General features: G+C 43.6%; 1 long non-coding RNA gene across 1 annotated transcript in view; it reads right to left on the minus strand.

Moving 5' to 3' along the window:
• Window positions 1–890: 890 nt before the first annotated feature.
• Window positions 891–17,013, minus strand: part of LOC117368447 — a 70,626-nt gene continuing 54,503 nt past the window's right edge. The window contains exons 2-4 of the long non-coding RNA XR_004540959.1: window positions 2,553–2,754; window positions 1,290–1,493; window positions 891–1,154 (exon numbers count right to left, since the gene is read on the minus strand). This is a non-coding gene — a long non-coding RNA (uncharacterized LOC117368447). The remainder of the gene's footprint in view (window positions 1,155–1,289; window positions 1,494–2,552; window positions 2,755–17,013) is intronic.

Consider the following 17,013-nt stretch of genomic DNA (forward strand, 5'->3'; position numbering starts at 1 on the left):
TTCAGGGAAATTTAATTAATAAAATAAAAAGAAGAGGGGTAAAAACAATTTAAATAATTCATAAACTGGAAAAAAAACCCCACAAAATCAAGTAAGTCTGACAGAAGTCAAGTTTCCTGAAGCAGCTCTGTTGCCTCAGCATATTTTAAATAATCCCATCAGCAAAAGTCCAGATGGGACAGATATCAGCTCGGGCTTTCTGACTCATCGCTTCCTGGCAGAAGATGCGCAGATATAGAACAATCCAGCGCCATCGGCAGACAACCGGGAGGAGGAGTCCATAGCATAGCCCCACTCCACGGATCCACACGCAGGTAGGAATGGCCTCTGCTGAAAATTAACCGTTCCAGGCCTTTAGGTTAGTAGACAGTTATGCTGTGATTCTATAACTGTCAAACTCCTCCTATATATGCCTAATCAGAAGCACACATTGCTCTGTGAGACCTGTGAGTGGATATTTTTTGTTGTAGGTTCAGTTCTATGGAATACTTTACTTTTTAATTTATGTGTAATTACTAATATGGCAGAATTTAAGAATCATCTAAAAACATATTTGTGCCAGCTTGCCTATTCCAGTGCTTAAATTACTTTGTGAATAATGTTAATTGAATATTTTGGTTTTAGATTTTGCCATTTTAGTATTTCTTATTTTGATGATTTAATTATTTTTATTTTAGCATGTTTTTTGGGTTTTTAAAAAAAATATTTTAGTATGCTTTATTTATTTATGTGGTTAGTTTTATATCCTGTCCTCCCCAACGAGCTCAGAACGGGTAGCAAAGTTGACATGCATAATGCATAGACAAACAGATTATGAATTTACATGTGTACATATACAGAGAGTCAAGTTTAGCATACAATTTGGCCATTTTAAGTTAAGATACATTTATTTCCATCTTCAGTTAACAAATAGAGTGGATCTAGTTCAGCATACATAAGGATACATATGGTTAGAAGGGAGTGACTGGATTAATGGGAAGAGTTAAGTTTTTATTGCTTTCTTGAAGTTCAGATGCCTTTTGAAGGATCTGATGTGAGGAGGCAGTTGATTCCAACAGTTTGGTAGGAAGTGGGAGTAGGATCGGCATCTGGCACTCTGGAGTTGGAGGGCACGACCATTTGAAAGCGCTATTAATAATTCATCGGGTGGATCGCTGCACCAACATAAAATTGAACATTTCTACATTTCAATCTCAGTTTTACCCATCTCTATTTTAAACTATGATAAGAAATTGTTCTACTGATTGTACTACTGTTTGACTAATTTTATAAAGAGATTATGTCCTTACCTTGATAACATCTTTTCCAGTAGATAGGTGAGTCATTCTAGTCATGTGGCTATCTCCCAATGGCCGCGAGTCATCTGCAGAAGGAACCCTCTCTCCAACTTTCCTCCACCTCAATGGGAGCTCCACTGCGACCTGCACAAAGAGCTCCATCGTCAGCATGTGAAGTAGGGTCACCGATGGGAAGTTTCCCAAGAATCAACTGTTCTACTCAAATAAGAAACATTAGAACAACAAACATGAACAGTCCACAAAAGCATGAAAGGAGCTCAAAAAGTACTCCTGCATGCACTCTGAAAATATATACGGAATTCTTCTAAGTTCAAAAAAGGCCGACTGGCATCCACGCACAAACTTGGAGAAGCATAAACGGAATGAGACAGTAGGCAGGCGCAGGAAGGATTTAAAATTTTAATTCTATTAATATGTTTTACTTGATGATTTTATATGGTTACTGTATTTTATTATTATGTATGTTTGTTGTAGCTCACTGTGACCATTGGATGAAGCAGGCTATAAATTTTGTCAGGTTTTGGACTGGAGGTTAGCACCCCCAAGGGGCAGGGTAGAGGCACAACAGGAAAGAGTCTGGGCTCTTGTAAAAAATGTCAAGATAGGTACAGCCATGCAGGAGCCCAGACTCTTTCCTGTTGTGCCTCCACCCTGCCCCTTAGGGGTGCTAACCTCCAGTCTAACCCCTCTGGGGTCCCAACTTACTGGGTCAGGAAACCATCTTTTCCAAGCTGCAACATAAACTTCATTCCCATCTCCAGACATATTGACCTAAGAGTGCCATGTGAGAGCAGGAATGGAAAAGGGGTTAAGCTTCCTGGCTCATCCTGTTTTATCCCTTACCTGCAGTCCCATCATGGCCTTCCCCATTGGCCCTCAGTGCCGAATTGGCAAGTGAGCACCACCCCTCAGCCAGAGAGAAGGGAGATGGAGGGCATTCCCTCACCAACCCCCTGGATAGGGGCAAAAGAATCTGATTATTAACTGCTTAATTCACTTTATCCAATTGGTATATTTAAAAAACCTCCACACATTCCTTTTCCCTTTATATCCTGGGCACTCTGGCCCATGGAGTTCCTTTAACCCCTGGTGAATGTCTGGTATTGTGAAGAATCCTGTGCGTAAAAGAAACAGGACCCCAACAGCCTGGAGAGAAACCACAATGAAATGTTATTTACACCCAGAATCATTCTCTACTGCAGAGAATAGAAACTTGATGTCACCTTGGATTTAGAACTCTCTTTTATACCTCACCTTTTCTGCTATCACCGGCTCAGATTTGTCTGTTTCTTTCCAGAATTCTTTTTGGGTTTGCTGGTTTCTGTTTGACCTTCTCTCTGTTTATTTTCCTGTATCCTCTCTGTTCTAACACAGTTAATGGTCCTGCTTTCTGTACTGCTGCAGTGTCTGCTTGGAATGATAAAACAGAGTCCCATCGCAGCATGTCTTCCATTGCCTTTAATGCAAAAATTCAATTTCAATTTTACTTTAAACATGTCTCAAATTGTACTTAGAGAATGCCAGATAATGAATCTTTAAATAACAAGCATATGAATAACTAATGGCAAATATATCGTTATACCTTCAAGGAATCAACTTTCTAAAGAAAACTGTTACGTTGCCTCCGTAGAAAGGAAAATGGGCAAAGCTTGGGGTGAAGCAGAGAATGGCATGGGGACAATATTTGTCCCTGTCCCACGCAAGCTCTATCACCATCGCTGCATTGTCTCTGCGGACTCTGTTCTCATTTTCACAAGCCTTGAACACTTATGATTTTATATTTAAATCTTTTTATTAAAGTATAAAATGTCAACAATATTCTGTACAGCTGTTTAAATCACAAATAGAGCCTTCCATTTCGATCTGGTTTTGGTACAACCTCCCCAAAGAGTCAGTTGCCTATGTTTTTACATCATCTGGGAAGGTAATTGGATTGTTTTTCAGACATAGGTATACAATAGAACCTAAACAAGGGCCGGATTCTGTAAACAGCGCCTAAATCAGTAGGGTCTACAAATATAGATGCCGGCCGCTTGTCAATTATGCTTAGGCACTGTTAATAGAATCACGGCTAATGACACCCAAGAAAAAACATGTATAGGCCAGTGTTTTACTAATCTACTACATTGCAGGCGTCTGTTCTTCAGTGAATCATGCCTAATGGTGCCTGAGTCCTGCTCTGCCCCAACCATGCCCACTTAGGCATAAGATGCCATTAGGCATCAAGCTGTAGACCAGGGGTGCCCAAACTTTTTGGGCATGTGAGCTACTTTTAAAATGACCAAGTCAAAATGATCCACCAACAATAAATTTTTTCTTTTAAAAAACACAAAGCACACTGTACGCAGAGAAAATGTTAATTATCATTTATATTCCGGGGTTTTTTCAAAGAGGTCAAGGCAGATGACTCTATGCACTGTCACCTCAGTAACAACCATACAACAAGAGACAAATATATCCCCCTCCCTTTTTACTAAACCACGATAGCAGTTTTTAGCGCAGGGAGCTGTGCTGAATGCCCTGCACTGCTCTCGACGCTCATAGGCTCCCTGCGCTAAAAAACACTATTGCAGTTTAGTAAAAGGTGGCCATAGTGCAAAATATAGACAACAGATATAAATTCTCAAAATGGACACATTTTGATCACTAAATTGAAAATAAAATCATTTTTCCTATCTTTGTCTGGTGATTTCATGAATCTCTGGTTGCACTTACTTCTTCTCACTGTGCATCCAATATTTCTTCCCTACTTTCAGCCTCCTGCATGCTTTCTCTCATCCAGACCTCATTCCCTCTGCCAACTTTTTCTTCCTCTCTCCCTGCCCCAACCCCTTTCTTTCTGCCCCCTTTCTTTCTGTCTCCCTGTCCCCCTTTCTTTCGTTCTGTTTCCCTTCTTTCCTTCTATCTCCCTGCCTGCCCCCTTTCTTTCTTTCTCCTTGCCCTCCCCCAAGCCACTGCCATCGGGGAACAGGCCCCCAAGCCACCGCTGCCCCAAGTTCTCCCTGCAGATTAGAAATGTCAGACTGACCAACATTCCTTTCCCTGACGTCAATTCTGCCGTCGGAGAGGAAGTTCCGGTCCAGCTAGGCAGTGATTGGCTGGCCCAGAACTTCCTCTCCGAAGGCAGAATTGACGTCGGGGAGAGGAAGGCTGATCGGCCTGGTAGATCACGAAAGTAACACGAGTCTATCACAGAGCCCGGGATGGGTTCCACAATCCACTCGCGTTGCCTTTGCATTCTACTGGTTGATCACGATCGACGTATTGGGCACCCTTGCTGTAGACACATTACCTATTTTTTATAACGAGTTTTAATTGGTTTTAAACAATTGGTCAATAACCAGATGATTAAAACCAATTAAATCAATTAGAGCACCTACCACCACCTAACCTACGGCACCATTTATAAAATATGGCCCGAAGTGTCTGTTAAATGTTGAAAATGTTCCTTGATACCAGCATGATGGATGAATCTGTTGCAGTAACAGTAAGATGCTTAAGCAGCTGGGCACATGATGAAAGGAGGAAGGACATTGCAGATGGTAGGAGTCTGATCAGCAGATAAGACTCTTATTAACACATCAAAGGCAGACAAGATACAAATGATGTCATTTAAGAGTAGTTCCTTTAAATCCAAAAACAGCTTCTGCAGATTATTTTAATCAATGAATTCAGTTGCAAATTGTCTAAGATGTGTTATGCTTTTACATATTGATACTAGTCTCAAGTTTAGAGAATGATATGGGACAAAGTTTGTCCCTGTGGGCTCCATCCCTGTCCCCATCCCCACCCTGACCCATCCCCACCCCATGGTTAACCATAGGTACTCAACTCTGTATCGTTCTCTACTCGTCCCCGTATTGTTCTCTAATGTGAAGTGAATCTCTGCTAAAAAAAAATGGCAGTTTTGGCAGACTTTGAAAGACATGTGATGTGTTGTGGGGAGGGATTATCATTTTGTATATTTCCATAAGGATGGGGCAGTTATATTCTGATGGAAGAATCCATTTGTGACTTTGCACAGCTGCTTCTCATGTTGGATTGGAAGTGGAGGGAGGCACAAGATTAAGGATGAATGGGGGTGGCTCTATGGCAGTGGTCTTCTTTCTTTTTTAAGCTGGGGCCACTTTGGGCTGAAGGAGAGCCACTAACTATCTTCCTATGAGAGGACTTGACACTTCTGATCAATTTATGTCAATGACATCTACCTCACCAGCCTGTCTTAAATTTTTCACTGGGGTATCTCCTCAAGGAGGTGACACGCAGCTCCTGATTGGTGAGGCCCGACTTTAGTACAGGAAGCATACCGTAATCGGAGCATACCGCGGTCGGAGCATACCGCGAGTGATTTCCTTCACTCGCCGGTGCTCCAGCTGCCCTCTCCTGCTTCCCCTTCGCAGTCGGAAAATACCGCGAATGACCGGGACTGCAGACCGCGAATTTGAGGGAGAACACTGTACACAGAGGGAGAGGGTCTAAAGAGAGGGGGATATACCAGACTGAGGGGGGGGGAAGGGAAAGAACTAATGGGTCTTAAAACAGAGGAGAGGTAAAGAGATGGTGGACAATGGAAAAGAGGGAGGGAAAAGAAAGGGAAAGAAGTTGAACCCAAGGGATGGTGTGGTGGGAAGGGGGATAGAAATACTGGATGGAGGGCGTGGTCATTATAGAAATACTGGACTGTGGGGATAAAGACAAAAAAAGGAGAGACGCCAGACCTCCGGGGGAGGGAAGGGAAACTGAAGGGGAGGACAGAGATGGAAGATGGATGGTGAGCATGGAAAAAGAAGAAAACATCAAATGGGCAGGAGACCCTAGCAAGCAAGCTAACAGAAGATAAGCAGAAACCAGAGCCTGGGATCAACATGATTTGAATAATGACCAGACAACAAAAGGTAGAAAATATAATTTTATTTTCTGTTTTCTGATTACAATATGTCAGATTTGGTTAGACAGCAAATGTGAGCTAGGACCTAACAGAGAGAGGAAAAGTCTTTTTTGTTTATTTTGTTTACACCACTGCTCCAGCGTGGGTAAGATAGGGCAAAGAGGGTGGGATTGGTGAAGAGGCTACAAAATAAATCCACCAGGACATTTGAAAAAAAACACCCATTTGGGCAGGAAAATCAAATTGAATCGAAAAATCAATTCAATAGGCCAAATCGAATCAAATTGAAAAATTTTCCCCTGAATTGGGCAGCACTAGTGGGAAGGAGAGGAGAAATATCCTAGACCATAGGAGGGGCAAAGGGGTAAGACAGACGTCAGACCATAGGAGAGGGAAAGAGAGGGAGAAGATGGTACACAGGGGTGGAGGGGAAGGGGAGAGAGGGAGCAGATGGTGTATAGGAATGGGAGAGATGAGGAAGGAGAAGGGAAGAGCAAGGGAGGAGATGGTGCATAGGGATGGGAGGAATGGGGAAGGTAAGAAAATGGATGAAATGTTGTTTATGGATAGATGGGAATAGGAGAGAAGAAAAAGAGAGAAGATAGTACACAAGGATAGATGAGAAGGGAAGACATTGAAAAGTAATAATAATAATAACAATTTATATACCACAGGACTGTGAAGTTCTATGCGGTTTACAATGATTAGAAATGTTACAGATTGAATGGAATAGACAAAGTACAGACTTAGTGATTGATAGTTCTAGAGATCGTTTGTTGAGGACTAAGATTGTATAGGTTGGTTTCCTAAGTATTTCAGGAACAGATGTGTTTTTAGGTGCTTCCTCTGCTGTACGAATCATTGTGTGTTAACCATGTGAGGTTTAGTCCATCATTTGAATCACGCTCACCCGTTATTAGACATTTGTTGTAAATTATCGTTGGTTCCCTGAAGCAGGAACGAAACGTGGCACGTCGGAACCTGCAAGCTATAAGAAAAGTTTGCAGTTTTCTTTCCATTCTAGACGTACACAAGTTTAGCCCTAATGACATGTTATAAGTTTATATATTTGAAATATTTGGTTCATCTGTATATATGTGATGATTGGGCGGTGAGGTTATGGTACCAGGGGGTTTTCTCCCCAGTTCCTGCCTCCATGATTTTGAGCGTAAAACTTAGTAAAAAGCTATGAATTACTAATATAGTAAGTTTACAAGCAACATAAGAGTGATTTTTTTGTATTTTGCAAAGATGAATGTAGGGCAGAAAATGAAGGAGAGAAAAACAGCAATTGGATAAGAAGGCCCTGGAAACATACTTAAGAGCATAAACAGAAGGAAGTGCAACCAGAGACTGGAAAAAGATGAATAGAAAATAAAATTACCAGACAACAAAGGTAGGAAAAGTGATTTTATTTTTTATTTAGTGATTGAAATGTGTCAGTTTTCAGAATTTACATCTGTTGTCTATATTTTGCATGTTCACAAAGAAATGTATTTCTTTCTATTTCTCTGATGTTGTACTGCACACAGAGCCTGGCATCTTAGGGTTTTGTTTGTTGTCCTGTATTTGCATAGGGTTTATCTGTGTTCTGCACATGTGACCATGGCCTGGTGTTCTGGTAGGAATGAATGTCATGAAGCATTATTGGTGTCATGGCCCTAAGTAGGAAGATATTTGTTGGCAGTTTGTCTGGGTTTTGGAAGGCCCTGAGCTCAGGGCTGCATCTGGAAGGCCTCTGTGCATGTGCAGATGTTGATGTGATGACATCACTGCATGTGTACATGAGCGTGATGTCATCACATTGACATCCACACATGCGCAGAGGCCCTCTAGACGTGTCCCGGAGCTCAGGTTTGTGTGGGGGTGGGGCTGGTGGTGGAATGGGGTGGGGCTTGAGGGTAGAATGGGGTGTGGCTAGGAGGAGAATGGAGCGGGGCCAAGTGTCCTCTTTTTTTTTAAGAGGAAATCTGGTAACCCTACCAATGGTATAAGTAATTTAAGGATCCAATCATAGAGAATATTGGATCACATATCTCATGTATTGTAGCATGTTTGAGATATTAGATGAGAATGTGAATTGGCTTCCCTGATGCAGTTTCCTTTGGCGAAACAGTGTTATGTCAGAGGCTTCTGCTGCTGCTTATGCCTACTCAAAGAAACTTCTTCTATGCGAATGCTGATTGCATTTACTTAGGATAAGTACTGATTTATGCATATTTTTTTACGTGCCATGAACATATATGATTGAGCTGCTATTCAAGATGTAGTCCACCTATTAGGAAGACTTGAGATTATGGTCTATTATAGTTTATAAATACACATTTGAGATGAACTATAAAAGAAAGGACTGATGATGATGATAAGATATGCAATCCGATATTCTCTGTGATTGGATCCTAAGGGAGAAGTCTTAGGTGCCTGGGCCAATCAGAGTCTTATGCCCTTCCCCGGTGCATCCTAGGATGCACTGGAAAGGGGAAGACCCACCATTTTGAAGAGGCGAGCCTGCCAGCCGGAGGGAGTAGACATCCCTCCGCCTGGCCTTCAGTGCAGAGGACTGTTGTGGGGGGGGGGGCAGGGGCAGGGGACCTCAGTGGGGAGGGAGTGGGCATCCCTCTTGCTGGAAGTGTTGGGGGTCTGTCAGGGATATCAGAGCATTGTCAGAGGGTGGGGGACCCCGGCAGCAAGAGGGAGTGGGCATCCCTCCTGCCGAGAGTGTCAAGGGGCTGTCGGGGGTATTAGGGCATTGTCAGGGAGCAGAGAACCCCAGTGGTGGAAGGGAGTGAGCATCCTTCCTGCAGATCTTATATAGGGTGTGGGGGGCCTGGGCAGCGGCAGATAAGGGGAGTTGTCAGTAGGAGGCAGCAACATTTCCTTCTGCTGCTCTCCCTATCGGTCAATCAGCTGAGCTGGCCAGACTTGGGGAGACCTACGACTCAGTTGATTGGGGCAGGAAAAGCAGCTTTGACAGAAGGGAGGAGCTGTGCTTAGTGATTGCTCTTTTGAGAAAGCACCAGGCACAGTTCCTCCCTCCCCCCATCTTTACACATTGATATTCTGCACAACTAGCATGCATATAATTTGCATGCTATTATGTATACTAAGAATCGCCCGTAAAATTTAAATTGCTCCCACTAGGGCCACTACATCGACTTGCTGGATTTTACTGGTGAGTTTTGAGAATCCGGCCCTCAGTCTCTTGTCCTCCTCCTCCTTCCCCCATGTAGATACAGGGGAACATATGTGGCTTCCATTAGCATCCCCTTGGTCTCTGGTAAGGTTGCCAACCATCAGTAAATAAAACAATCACAAAAAAGTATCTGTAATAATAATTTTGTGTCTTAAAACCATTGTGCGTTATGAGCTCTGTGTCTGTTTCTGAGGGCTAAGGCTCTGTGAGACTGTATTTCCATATTTAAAGGGTGCAGACCTGTCCTGTACCCTTGTTATCTTCACTCCATTTCAGAATGACCAGCCTCCCTTCCCTCATATAATCCTATTTTTCCAAAGGGAGGACAATTTAATTCCTTATTTTATTTTCCTCCCATGGAAAATCATGAGAGTCAGGCCACTCCACATTATTTCCTTTTACACAGCTAATTCTGGCAGCCAAATAGATGAAACCATCCAGTCAAATAAAATGACATAGAAAAGGGGCAAAGGCCCCTCTTGTGCCCTGCTCTTCCAATCTACAGAGAGCTATTTAATCTCTGGTTTTACCCTCCTCACTTTTCCAGCTGGTCCTCTCTGTTTATCCTTTAGAATTCTGTTACTGGGCTTCTCTGTCCCATCCCCAGGGAAGCTGTTCCATCAGTGCAGTGAAGAAAGATGTTTTTGATGATACTCTTCAGTCTACTGGCCTTCCCCCAGTCCAGTCTGGTATCATGGAACCTTACTCTAATCTAGAACCACCCCTGCCCCACCCCTCATCTATATATTGCAGTGACCTTAGTACGGAAAATATATTTTCATACAAAATTAGTTCATATTTTCCAGCATTCTGAATGGTTGCAGGGCTCCTATTTTTCTGCATATATCCTAGCAAAGAATTTTCAGTTTTTGGCTTTGCCTTTTTTTGCAGTGTGTGTTAAAGCATAGCAGAGCCGCATTAGGGCTGGAGTGATTTCAGCTGTCTGAGCATTCCTGTGAGATAAAGGGCTGGTTTGATGTGCGGTGGGGCTGCTTTTGCCTTGCTCTCTCGCTTTCTTTATTCCTGGAGAGAAGCCTGGCGCCAGCAGTCTGGAACCAGCCTGACAGGCATTTGAGTTATGGAGGGGGAGGGAGGGGAGAGGCTCAGAGGAGCAGGAGGCAGCTGGGCTGCGGGGGCAGGGAAAGACTTACTGCAGAACAAGGGCATGGGAGCAGTTGGACATTTCTTGAGTCTAGTTCATTGGAAAATCTGAACATGTTTAAAGGGAATAGGTTTAGCTCTGGTTTATGGTTTGCTGTGTGAAGAGGGTGGGGAGGGAGGGATCCGTTTTGGGAATAAGATGGGCCCTCCATTAATCTGCAAGGAAGTTTTAAAGAGATTGAGGCCCCGATGCTCTAAAATTGCTGTTAAAATCCTGTGGGTTGCTGTTGGGCCAGTAAATTGTACGATTTGAAAACAGCAATTGATGTTCACACAACTTCGTATGCAAATGAGTTTTGCAGAGGTCTACTGTAATTCCATCCGATCGGTCGTAGGAGAAAGCGACTGACACATGCACAGAATAGTAAGTGTGCGTATTCACCAGGAAAAGCTACGTCGTAGTTACACATGAGTGTCAATCAAAGGCGTGCTTTATTGTAGGGAGGGTCATTGGTGTGGGCAGGGAGGGTCATTGGTGTGGGTAGGGAGGGTCATTGGTGTGGGCAGACTTGGTGGGCCTTGGCCCTTATCTGCCGTCACTTTCTATGTTTCTATGTTTCTATCATAGGTGCGCATCAAATGCATCTATAGCTATAAGACACTCATATCGTGAAAGCGATTTTAAAAAACTAGCGCTTTTTCCTGTTCATCTGTGTTGTGGTCGTAAACGCGATTTATGGCCCTGTTATTTCAGTTTCTAGAATCTGCAGCCCAGACTTTCTGGTGTACACTTTGATGCACATGCACATGAGATGTGCCTTTAACACACGTGCCTGAGACGCACTTTTAACAGACTATCCGGCACCTCCAGATCTGTTGGTAATTTTGGATCATTAAAGGTCAGCGCTTCATTTAGTGCAGTGGTTCACAACAGGGGCGCTACCGCCCACTGCTGGGTGCTGAGAAGTCTAAGGGGGAATTTTATGTCCAAGTCATATTGAGGGGGCTGCCGCCCCCTTCAGCAATTGCTGAATCCAATGGCCACTGATGGCAGCACTGCCCCCAAAACTTCTCCTCTGATGCAAGCCACCCAGGTAGAAACAGGAAGTACGTCAGAGAAGAAGCTTTAGGGAAGTCGCGCGGGTCTTGGTGAGAACATTGACACGTCCGGACACCTCAGAAAGAGAAAATATGAAGATCGCCTGCGAAGGGGAAGGGAAGTTAGGAAGGTGGCACGATGAGGGGAAGAGGTTGAGTGGCGCTGAAGGGAAGTGGAGGGAGGGGGGGTAGGTAACAGACGCTGAAGGGAAGTGAGGAGGGAAGAGAGAGGGAAGCAGATGCTGAAGGAAAGTATGTACAATATAGTTTACCCAAGGGGGACGCTATCAAATCATTCACTGAAAAAGTGGGCTCTGATTCAAAAAAGGTTGGGAACCTATAATTTAGTGCATCATCAGGCAATGTTAGGGCATTGCTGAGTGCTCATTTTAATATTAATGACCTCATTGTACTACATTTGCATAGCTGGGTCGAAGGCTGCTACAAAGTATGGAAAAGACCGCGCGGAGCCATTATGAGCATCGATAGATAAAATACTTCAACACTAAAGTGGTTTGAACTGGTTTAGCGTCAACTGTTAAAGGCACGATACGTTTTAAACATCGAGGCCTGAAAGATTTGAAAGAAGGAGATTCAAAGTGGCAGCATGGGCTGTGTGTGTGTGAGGGGAGTGCAACAAAGCAAACAGAATATTAAGAATTATTAGGAAAGGAATAGAAAATAAAACAAAGAATATTATAAAACCTCTGTATTGCTCCACGGTGTGACCTCACCTTAAAAATTATGTGCAGTTCTGGTCATCATATCTCAAAAAACATAGCAGAATTAAAAAAGATACAAAGAATAAGGGTGACTAAAATGATAAAAGGGGATGGAAGGACTCTCAAATGAGGAAGAGTCTTAGGGCTCCTTTTACAAAGGTGTGCTAGCGTTTTTAGTGCACGCACCGGATTAGCGTGCGCTAGCTGAAAAACTACCACCTGCTCAAGAGGCGGTAGCGGCTAGCGCACGCGTTATTGTAGCGTGCACTATTCTGCGCGTTAAGGTCCTAACGCGCCTTCATAAAAGGAGCTCTTAGACTCTTCAGCCTGGAGAAAAGATAGCTGAAATGAGATATGATAGATGTCTACAAAGTCCTAAGTGGAGTGGAAGAGGCAAACACAAATTTATTGTTCACGCTTTCAAAAATACAAAAACTAAGGGATGTGTCATGAAGTTACCTAGTAATATTTCTGTGTAATATTTACCTAGTAATATTTTGCATCCAACCACAAATACCATCAAACAACAGATATAATACTTCATCATAGATCATACAATCTCCAACTATATATTCAATAATTACAAAGTGATAATCATGTGGCAGCTTTAAGGTCAAAACCTACTATCATACCCATCTCCTTTTTACATTTATTCCACTTCCACACGCTATTCTTAAAGATCCAGGATCTCTTGTGTTGTTTTTTCACAGTGATCCCAAAGAAAACTGCTACCTCAAAACTTTAACCCCACCACACAGTACTCGCAGCTCCCCAGCACCCTCCCCCACTCCCCATGCTCTATAGCAAACATTTAACAAATATCTTCATGCCCTGTGCGAAAATCCTTCACAGACAGGTGACCAAGACTTTTGAAACATCCTCTAGGGGCTCTAGTGAACCCCTTTGTTTTCAGTCTTTCTAATTTTAAGAGATGATATGGCTCATTGCTGCAAGTTTCAAGTTTATTTAGGTCTTGATCAATGTTCCCTCGAAGCTGAGCGCATGAGCGATCGCTCACTATTTTCATTGGCGTCGCTCATATTTTTTCTCGTGTCGCTCACTATTTTAAGTTGAAAGATGCAGTGGCGGCTCCTCTCAAGATCCCCGACTGCATCGGACTTCCGATGCAGGTGGGGATCATGAGAGGAGCCGCTGTGACGTCTACAGTGTAGCGGTGCGAGAGGGAGGGAGGGGTGGGAAGGGCGGGAAAGCAGCCAATCCACTGGCGCAGAGCCGGAGCCTGCCTCCTCGACGTCCGGGAAAGGAGGGGCTCCACCAATGGGAGCGCTCGCTGGCTTGAAGTGCTACCAAAGCTTGTAGTCATTTGTATTGGCAAGTCCTTTGGTGAAGAACGTAGCTTGCTTGTTCTCTCTTGCTTCTCTCTCTCTCAGCCTTACCAACACGCTAAAGTTTTGGGTTTTTTTTTTTCTTTTTTAAGGGACTGCGCAACAACGCGAACCCCAACAAGTCTCACTGTACTTCTCTTGAACTGTTTGTTGTACAGACATGTTGCGTGGAAAAATGTGGATAAAGCATCTCACACAGCCATCATCTGCCCTGTGAACTTACTGTTTGGCCACCTTTATATCTGAAAAGGATTTTTATTACTGCAATAACTCATTGAATGTAATTGTTCTTTCTGATTTATTTCCTGGATACATGAAGGATCAAAACCAGTGGCGTACCAAAGGGGGGCGGTCCGCTCCGGGTGCAGCCTTAGGGAGGAGTGCACAGCTGGCCAGGTCCGGATCTGACCGGCTGTGCACCCCCCCTAAGGCTGCCGTTGGAGAGGAAGTACGGGCCAGCCAATCGCTGCCTGGCTGGGCGGAACTTCCTCTCTGACGGCAGAATTGATGTCGGGGGAATGCTGGTCAGCCCAACGGTGGGAAGCAGAGAGAGCTTGGGGCAGCTGCAGCGGTGGCTTTGGGGCCTGTTTCCCCCGATGGTGGCCAGAGCCTTTGGTCACTCCACGGATGCACCATGGAAGGGCATCCCTCTGGCTAGCCATCGTAAGCAAGGTAAGGGGGGGGGGTGCTTGATATCGGCAACGAGAGGGAGTGAGCATTTCTTCCACTCACAGGGGGAATGTCAGGGGGACGTTGCTTGGTGGTGGGAGTAGGAATCTCTCTTGCTGCCAGAATAGGGAGGGGGTTAGCAATGTTGGGTGATTGAGTGATGTGGCAGGAGAGAGTGTGCATCTCTCCCACTGCCAGGTGAGAGGGTGTCAGGTGGGGGGTTGCTTGACTTTGGTGGCTTGATTTGTTGTTGTTGTTGGGGGGGGGGGGTTGTGTGTTTACTCTGTGCATTTGCTCATCGCTATCACCAGCGACGGGCTTATGCAAATTTAGCGAATCACTACTTTCCACCAACCTCATTTGCAAGAGCATTTTGTGGAGAATGACTTGCTTTTTTAAATTGATACAATATTGGCTGCGACAGCGGCCCATCGGTTTTTAACGTGAATTTTTGAGAATCTAGCCCTATGTCTTTAATATAATATCTTCTACAAGTCCATTGTTTCAAATATGATTTGGAATTATCGGTCCAGATGAAGATCTCTTTTGCCCTGCAGGGGAAACAGTATAGATTACTGAGGCGAAAGTTTCATCAGCTTACACAACCAATGCTACATCTGTCTCATAGATTTCAAAATGGGCTGTGGAGTAACGGGTAAAATGGTATGAGACCGCTGAGCATGCAAATAGGACATTAAGGAGTAAATTCTCTATTAGTACGTTTAACTTAGGCGTGCTTTGGACGTCCGGTAAACGTAAATAACAATTAACTATATTTAGGCGTGAGATAGACGTCCCGCAAAATAGACGTGCGCAAAATAGACGTCCCTCGTCGCGCAAAATAGACGTCCCTCAAAATAGACGTCCCTCGTCGCACAAAATAGACGTCCTTCATGGACCCGTGATAGACGTGAGTACGGGTTTGTTTTTTGTTATTTGTTTTTTTTTTAAAAATTATACTTTATATATACTCTTTATTATCACACATTCAGCATTGATAAGTATAGGATGATGAAAAACATAACTAAAACACTGTATCAGAATTGTACAATTTACCATTAATACAAGGAAAAGAAATATGTTATGTTTCAAAGGAAAACTAGAAAATGAAACGTACCGAGTGGGTGTTGAACTTACATTATCAGTAATGGAAGGTGGGAACCAGTAGATGTGTGCTATACAGAAAGCTATACAGAAAGCTATACAGGAATGTCATACTCACCTCCTATTAGAAGTGGAAAGGATAGGACTTTGAACACCATATAGACTTTTTATAAACTTCGTATAACTTCCACAAAGACTGGCAGGAAAGGCACCCTAACTCATCCAATAAGCTTTCTCTCGATTTGCCAGAGACATTATTTCAGAGAGGATAGTTTAGAAGTGATATCTTGCTCCAAAGAACACTCTCCTGGTCTTAAAACATTCCTACTATCAGCTCATTCTTCACAACAAGAAACACAATCAAAACACAGATTCAACCTGAATGTGGCTTCCAGTTCACAGGAAGAGGAAATAGCAAGCAGCACAATGCTGATCTCATTGTGACATCATCAAGGTGCACCTGGAAGGTAGATATGCCACAAGTAAAAGACAAGCCGGGACTTGAACTCACAACCTACAGATGATCGAGATAGTGCTTTTACTCACTGACCTACACCTGTGTCTCTAATTCCTCTGTCATAGCATACCTTAGTAATGTGCTAAAGTATACTCTACTTAGCTATCATATCACAGTCAGTTGAGGCTCAATGGTGTAAAGCACTGTTGTCACGGATGCAACACCCATATTCTTAAGTATGGTTCAATAAATGTAATACAGAGTCAAAATTATGCTGTTTATTTTATCAAACCCAAGCTCAACTTTTTAATGTATTGTGTATAGTCTCGCTAATGTGTTTGTGATGAAAATTAGATGTGATACGTGTATATATATAAACCCTAGCCACGCATGCGCACATACCTGCGTGCTTCTGTGATCTCTGCTCTGTGATCAGTAGGTCTGTGGCCAGCAGGAGTGCAGATGCAGCAGCCAGGTGACTCCCCCCCTCCCTCCCTCCCTCCCTCCCTCACCACCAAAATCACCACCGCCAAAGCTTCCTCCTTCTGGCCAGGCGGGAGGAGGGCTCCGAGTCGCTGAAGACTGTCCCAGATCGCTCATAAATTAACCTTTTCATCTGAGGTGTGAGGCTGCGGTGACCTTGCTCCCCGGCTCACTAAGGTTTCATCTTAAGAAATTCAAATGCATTGTAGAAAATGCAAGTGACTATTCTGTGTCATCCTAGACACCCCTGCAACACCCTCCTGCAGCATAAACCCCTCATGTTATAATCAAGTAAAAGACAAGCTGCGAGTTGAACTCATAACCTATGGATAACTGGTACAGCTTGTTTACTAACTGAGCTACCAAGCTACTTAACTGTAGCCCTAACCCTAACCATAAAGTAGCATCTGACATTATAGAAGCCGTTAGAATTTTGAAATAGTTTTGGACGTTCCTTGGGTGTTCTTAGATCAAATATACCTGTAGATACTTGCAATGATTACCCCTTGTCAAAGCTTGTACCTAAAGCCATTTCTGGAGACTCCCATTCCCAAGTCCCCAACATAGCTCAGTGCTTAAAAGCACTGCTTGTATCTTCCCCAAAGGTCAGGGGTTCAAGTCCTGACTAAGGTTACCAAAGACAGAATATTTTTT

This window comes from Geotrypetes seraphini, chromosome 10, assembly GCF_902459505.1.
Source record: "Geotrypetes seraphini chromosome 10, aGeoSer1.1, whole genome shotgun sequence".
Lineage (NCBI taxonomy): Eukaryota > Metazoa > Chordata > Amphibia > Gymnophiona > Dermophiidae > Geotrypetes > Geotrypetes seraphini.